This window comes from Triticum aestivum, chromosome 4A, assembly GCF_018294505.1.
Source record: "Triticum aestivum cultivar Chinese Spring chromosome 4A, IWGSC CS RefSeq v2.1, whole genome shotgun sequence".
Classification (NCBI taxonomy): domain Eukaryota; kingdom Viridiplantae; phylum Streptophyta; class Magnoliopsida; order Poales; family Poaceae; genus Triticum; species Triticum aestivum.
In genome coordinates, this window is record NC_057803.1 from 411610330 (window position 1) to 411617855 (window position 7526).

Genomic DNA, 7526 nt, shown 5'->3' on the forward strand with positions numbered 1-7526 from the left:
GAACGACAAATTTGATTCCACCAAATTAGAGCATAACCGGTGAACTCAATTCCAGCAAGTTGAACTTTCTTCTCCTCGCTATAATGATGGGCGTAAAATTTTTGATCAACACACAACTCCCACTCCAAATAGCCTTCTGGTTCGCACTTACCAGAGAACGAAGGTATTGAAAATTTTATGCGCCCAATTCCATCATTCCAAGGCACATGCACAGCTTGACAAACTCGGTCATGCACTCTGCCACAAACGGAAGTTTCACGACGAGGCTCATAGTGTCGTCATCTTGGCGCGTACCCCACCTGATCAAAGCCGTCATCAAGACGATCATCTCCAGCATGAGGTTATGTCGCCAAACAGAAATCATGCATACCGGCATGTCCATCATGAGTCGGTGGTGCATAATGCAGTGGAGCAACTGGAGCAACTTGTGGTAGTGCAGAATTTGTCACAGGCATATTGATGATGTCTGCCAATCCATCAAACCTAGTGATCAGGACGTGTATCCTTTTGTCGAGCGCATCATGACATTCCTTGATGTAGTTTCATGTGTGGTCAAAACCATCCCGAATATTTTGAGGAATATCATCTGCATACACTGGACGTACAACTTCCCCGGAATCAGCTGTAGCCTCGCCATCCTTGTTGACCGAGGTTGACATCTTGATCAACACAGTACCATGAACAACCTTTGCTCTGAATACCACTTGATGAAGCACAAACTAGTGAGATGCTAAATCATGCATGTAGACGGTCCGATCTTTCACGATACTCGATGAAAACAGCAGTAGATGTAGTCACCCAAAGACCAAGCAAGATGCAAGAACTAGGGTCGAGGACTAGCGCAAGAGACGATGCAGATCAACTGTTCCGCAAGACAACATGCTATCGCAGATCAACGTAGGAATAGAACACTTTGTTGCCCCTTGACATGAGGCTTTTCTGGTATTTTAGTCAATGCAAAACTAACTCCCTCACAACGGCCGTAGCCAGTCCTTTTTATAGGCAAGACAAAGACTTAGACACGTGCTATGTAAACATAGCAGACTAGGACTCTCCTAACAAAACTAACCAAGGCTTTAACTAATTAATTATTCGGGACTATTGATTACCTTGGACTCTACCTAGACTTGAATTCCTCACGTAAGTAAAAAGCGCCATGCATTGTGTACGCTTATCACGATGCAATGTCACGTAGCAGCTCTGAGCCCTGAACATGCTCGTTTCTTCCCGGCCGATCGGATCAATACTTTTTCTGGCAGAGTTCTAAAATTTGGTCTGCCTTCTTCCACCTGTGGAGGAACCTGGAGTATCATAGAACCAATTTGTATAGCACACAAAAAAGCGCCTAAAATACCAGCTTCTTTCACCTTTGGTACTATCGCTGTCAACTTCTCATGGACAGGTGCAACTTGAATATTTTTAGACAAGTAACTTTAGTTTTGGCATAGATGGTCACATCAAAGCGATTCCGCCAGGGGAACTTCCCTCTGGAAGGGGGAAATCATTGTCTTCGTCACCACCAACAACTCTCCCATCTTGGGGAGTGCAATCTCCATCAACATCTTCAACATTACCATCTCCTCTCAAAAACTAGTTCATCTCTTGTGTTCAATGTTTGTACCAAAATCTTAGATTGGTGCTTGTGGGTGACCAGTAGTGTTGATTACATCTTGTTGTTGATTAATATATGGTTTATTTGGTCGAAGATTCTATGTTGAGATCCATTATGCTATTTAATACCCCTCTGATCTTGAGCATGATTATCATTTGTAAGTAGTTACTTTTGTTCTTGAGCTCACTGGAGAAATCTTGTTGCAAGCAATCATGTGAACTTGATAAGTGTTCGATATTTTGATGGTATGTATGTTGTGATTCCCTTAGTGATGTCATGTGAACGTCGACTACATGACACTTCACCATATTTGGGCCTAAGGGAATGCATTGTGGAGTAGTTATTAGATGATGGGTTGCTAGAGTGATAGAAGCTTAAACCCTAGTTTATGCGCTACTTCGTAATGGACCGATTTGGATCCAAAAATTTAATGCTATAGTTAGATTTATCTTAATACTTTTCTCGTAGTTGTGGATGCTTGCGAGGGGGTTAATCATAAGTAGGAGGTTTGTTAAAGTAAGAACAACACCTAAGCAAAGGTCCACCAATGTAACAAATTATCAAAGTAGTGAACACGAATCAAACCAACATGATGAAAGTGACTAGATGAAATTCTTGTGTACCCTCAAGAACACTTTGCTTATTATAAGAGACCATTTTGGCTTGTCCTTTGACACAAAAGGATTGGGCTACCTTCCTGCATATTATTTACCGTTACCATCACTTGCTCATTACAAATTACCTTGCTATCAAACTACTCGTTACTTATAATTTCAGTGCTTGCAGAGAATACCTTGATGAAAACCACATGTCATTTCCTTTTGCTCCTTGTTGGGTTCAACACTCTTACTTATCGGAAGGACTACGATTGATCCCCTATACTTGTGGGTCATCACTAGCCACCTCCTTCACCTTCTGGTCCTCTCATGAAGCTTCTAGTGCCTCTTTTGTTACAAAAAGATCATCAAAAAGTTTGTTGAATTTGGAGAACTTCTATTCTGCACAAAAAAAACACCACGGTAATTCTACTGAAAACAGCATCAGCCCAGGTTAGTTCCATTCAAATCATACCAAAACCATATATAATTGTTGTAAAAATGGCATGACTACTTCATAAATTATAGATATGTTGGAGATGTATCAAGACCCTACGTTCCAGCTATCTAAGTGAATCCTCCCAGGCTCGGCTAGCTTCCTTACCCTTCAAACTCGTCGAGTCAAATGAGAAGACCCTTTCTCATTTTCAACTACACCCGGGCGCTGATGTAGCATGCCACTAAGGATGCGATGACCCGATCCTTGCTCCCTTGCCATCGTAACTGGATCAAGATGCGGCGCGCCACCCAGGGGGTTATGGCTCGACCCTTTCCCATTTGCCACCATACTCGGGTTTGGATGTGGTGCGTCACTGAGAGGGTTATGCCCCAACGAAAATATTTTGTGTTCCATCTCCATAAGACTGGCTGAGTTTTCACGTTGGCTCACTAAGCCTATTACAATCCTCGTCCTTTACCCAGCCTTGGGACCAGCTATGCTGAGACAACATAGGCGGAGTTGATAAACCGTAAAACCTAATTCCTAATGTTGCCTCTAGGACTAGCTCAAGTGTTGTATGATGATCGTGCTTTCCCCATTATGGGTGTTTGGTTAAGTGTAACAATAATCCCAAACAACATTGAGAGTATGGTGTTAGAGGAACGATCATATTCAATTGACCCAACTTGTTTGTTATACTTTGAGATGTTATCGTCACAAGTCTAATAGATATAACACGGAGAGTTAATGTATGCTTTAGTTCCTTAGACCATGAGAGTTTCATAGTCACTTCATACCAGATGATAAACTTTAAGGTTGCTCAAATGTCACGGCGATCATAACGACAACTTTCAGGTTCATTGGGAAGTGTGACAAGGGACTAGATAGCTCAAGAGTGCGATTTTCTCCTCCGAAGATGGAGATATATTCTTAGTGTCCTCTCGGTGTGATAGCATTCTAGACCATCATTGTTTAGCCATACACAGGTGACTAAGTCACATGGATGCCAGAACATGTCAATGAGAAAGAAGAACAAAACCGGTAACGAGTAGACTAATATAATGAGCATGAGAATGAATCAAGCGGATATCGATATATCTCACACCAGGTTTTGTAAAGTATCATGAAGTAAAGGGAATATCATATGATAAATACATGTTCACTCGAATATCATTCATTTAGGACAATGCTAATGCCCACACGTGTGGTGGGAGGCAAACCCGCCCACACGCCCTATAACACATAGACTGCGCCACGTCACCGCATACATGCATGTGGGAATATTTTTGAATTTTTAGTTTTTAAAATGTTTTATCTCTTAAATGAAAAATCCGAACGAAGATCCGTTTTCACCATTAAATCCCACATGACAAGATCTTCAAAACTAGACCTCGTATGAATATATTTCGATGAATTGTTTTGGGTTAAAAGTTGCCATGTCTATTGCACATGAATTGCCATGATGTTTATACTGAAGGTACCATGATATGTTTCAGCGATTTTCTTCTACATTTAAAAGTAAATTTTGACATATTATAAAAGGGGGAATTAAGAAACTAGACTTGCCATGAACCATAAACTAAAATTGCCATGATACACACACTTAAAATTGCCATGGTTCATACAAAAAATAATTTTCATGTTCAAAGTACTAGAATTGCCGTCACCAAAAAGCTAAAATTGCCACATGGGAAATTTTGTTTAAGCAATATGGCAACTATAGTGTAAACATTAGGGAAACTTTTGGGGGAAAAAATCGTCAAAACATATCAACATGGGGCTAGTTTTGAAGATCTCGTCGAGACGGATTTAATGGTGAAAACGGATTTTTAATTCGATTTTTTAATTAGGAGATAAAACATTTTTAAGCCGAAAACCAAAAAGATTCCTGCTGATGTCATCTATTCATACGTGGCAAAATGCGTGGTGATGGAGGCGTGTGGGCGATGTGCAAGATGCCACACGTGTATGCGTTCGTTTTTTTCCTTTGTTTATTCATAGGGGTCAATATGGATGTCCATGGTTCCTTCTATGGATCATTAAACAAAAGGGAATTTTGTTCACATCTATGTTTTACCTGACGTACAGGGTCACACGCTTAAGGGACTCACGATATGTTGAGTGTCAGTGGGGTGAGAGTTATGAGAAAATTTTCTTGGAATGGTTTCCGGAACATAAGAAATAGTTTTGGGAGATACCGAAAGTGTTTCGGAGTTACTGAAAGAGATTCGGGGTTTTCCAGGTAATACCAAGAATTGATACATAGGTGGAAATTTTTCTGGAGACATTAAAAGTCCTAGTAGTGGAGAGTTATTGGGCCTTACAGGCCCAATAAAGTGTGGCTCCCTCCTTAGCCTTTTGGGAAGCCGAATTGGAGTGGGGGAGGGGCTCCTCCTCCCCCTATGCCGATGCACCAAGGAGGGAGTCCTTCTCTCCTTGTGGTGGCACCCCCTCCTCTCCCCTACGTCTATATATATTAGAGGTTTTGGCCCTTGGAGATGCACATGTTTTGGAGCCTACTCTAGTTCTCCAATTCTAGTTCTAGTTTAGAGTTGATATAGATTAGAGCTAACTTAGTTCCCTCTAATCCTCATAATGGAGAAGCCTTGTGTGGTTCTCTCCTTCTCCCTCTAATTCTCCGGCAACGATTAACTCTGGATGGTGAAGCGTTGCCAGATCATGAAGCTTGTATGCCTGCAATCCATAGGGAGGCCGCATGCTTTCAGTCTTCGGTCCGAGGGATCCTTCATGAACGGTTCGAGGTACTTCATCAAAGATCTACACCAACTCTTCTTTCGCTACAACTCAAAGTTGGTAACGATACGATCTAGACCTCTAATGCATCTTCATAGTGTTCCAGGAGTCATGATCGTAGGCAATTTTTTTTTCTACTTCGTTTTCCAACAGGAGGGTGCCGTCGGCTCAACGAACTTGTATAGAGAGAATGTCTATTCACCACTAGAAGGGATTGTTACTTTGTGGGAAGTAACATAGGAGTGACAAGCTCATAGAGATGCCTTGGAAGAAATTATCTCAACCAAGGACGACAGAGTGTAAATGGAGGACACATACAAACACCAGGTAGCGAGAACAGAGGATTCATGCAATAGGCAAGATATAGTTCAGCCGGCAACTCAAAAGGCAAGAAAGAGGAGATTACCGGGTTGCCGAGAATGAATACAAGAACACTAGAGAGCGGAAAGCATGTCATGTGGAGGAAAAGCAGGGGAATTGACATGGGGAGGGCAGGAGAACGCCACCAAGGTGGATGCGGCACCCACAGACGTTGTCTTTGTCTGCCGACAAGGCTTTTTTGGGCCTCCACACCAACCAAACAACCCCACCCCACCGAGCAACACGTTGAGAAGCAGCGCCCCCAACAGGAAACAATGGATGGACTGATTAGGAGCGGAGCATTTGGCAAATTGGATCATGCGTGTGTGTGTGTGTGGGGGGGGGGTCTTGTTGTAGGACACGAGGTAAGCATTGGTCAGTAGTAGGATGTTGCAAGAGGGCAATGGGAAGTCGACGCTGGCACACCTGGCGACACCATAGTCAGCAAGATGACAAGGTGATGGGTGCCCGAGTCTAGACGATAGAGAGGTGGGGGCAGAGCCATACAACAATGCATCAAGCACCGAGAGGTGCATCTTGCGCAAGCACGTAGAGAAACCACGGCTGATCAAGAGGTGCCGGAGGGGGCATCGATGGGAGGAGGAAGTAGGAGACCAACGAGATGAGAAGAACCAGCCAGAGCGCCGCAGCGGAGGGGTTGACACGGTCACCACTTTGGGGGAGCAGCCTTCCCCGCTGGCATGGTTGTGGTGGCAGACCTCTGGTAGCTAGGGTTGGGTGCCCCGGTGTCTCCCTACGAGCGACGGAAGCAAATGAGTCTCACTGTTTTGTTCGAACTTGTTTATATACTATGAAAAAAACTAAAGAAAGTGCGCAGCGGGGGCCATAAACAGGTGATGAAGTCATCTTTGAGGTGACATAGTTATGTCATGTCTGGATGAGCCCTAGACAAACTATTGTAGGGTGGAACCCTAAGATGGATCTTTCATGAATTGCAGGGGAAATCCCGAAGAACAAGAAGAACACAAAGGGGGATCACAAGAGGAACACTCAAGAACAAGCCCAAATCACACATCCACTAGAATCACATCCACACAACATCCACAAAGGTACAAGAACAACAAAGTGAAAGATATGAGATATAGTTCATCCCAAATCCCAAAGGGAGATGAGGTCTTGGTGATCCTATGATGGGGATCCTCCCCCTAGATGGGGTCTTGAATCCACTAGGGATCTTCTCCAATGGAGGTCTTGATCTCCATGGGAGAGGTCTCTCTCTCTCTCAAGAGGACGTACAAGGAGCAAAGTTCATCTAGATCATGTGATATCCTATGCTAACTCTAACATATGGTCTAGGCACGGAATATATAGGTAGGTGGAGGAAGGGGACGAAGTGGAGGCCCAACAACAGCTCACAACCGTCCATCCTGATGGTCCCATACGCACGGGGTAAGTTGGGCCCGTGCACATGGGGGTCCCGTGGGCACGGTACAAGCCCGTGCGCACGGGGTGCTACAACGCGAGCTTCCTGAGTGGCCCTTGTGCACGAGGTCGTCTAGGACATGCAGTCTTGGCCCTCGTGCACTCCTTCTCCTTCCTCGTGGATGCTTCTCGGCTCCCATGATGTGGTCAACCTCGATGATGGTGTACATGTACTCTTGAGCTTGGACTCCTCCTTGATGAATATGTAGCTCTGCTCACATCTATGTATGCACACGACAAAGGGGTCAAGTAGTATACCATCCTCGAAGGATACATATAGACACGTGTAGAGGAGATGATTTACCTTTATGTATGTGAAGTA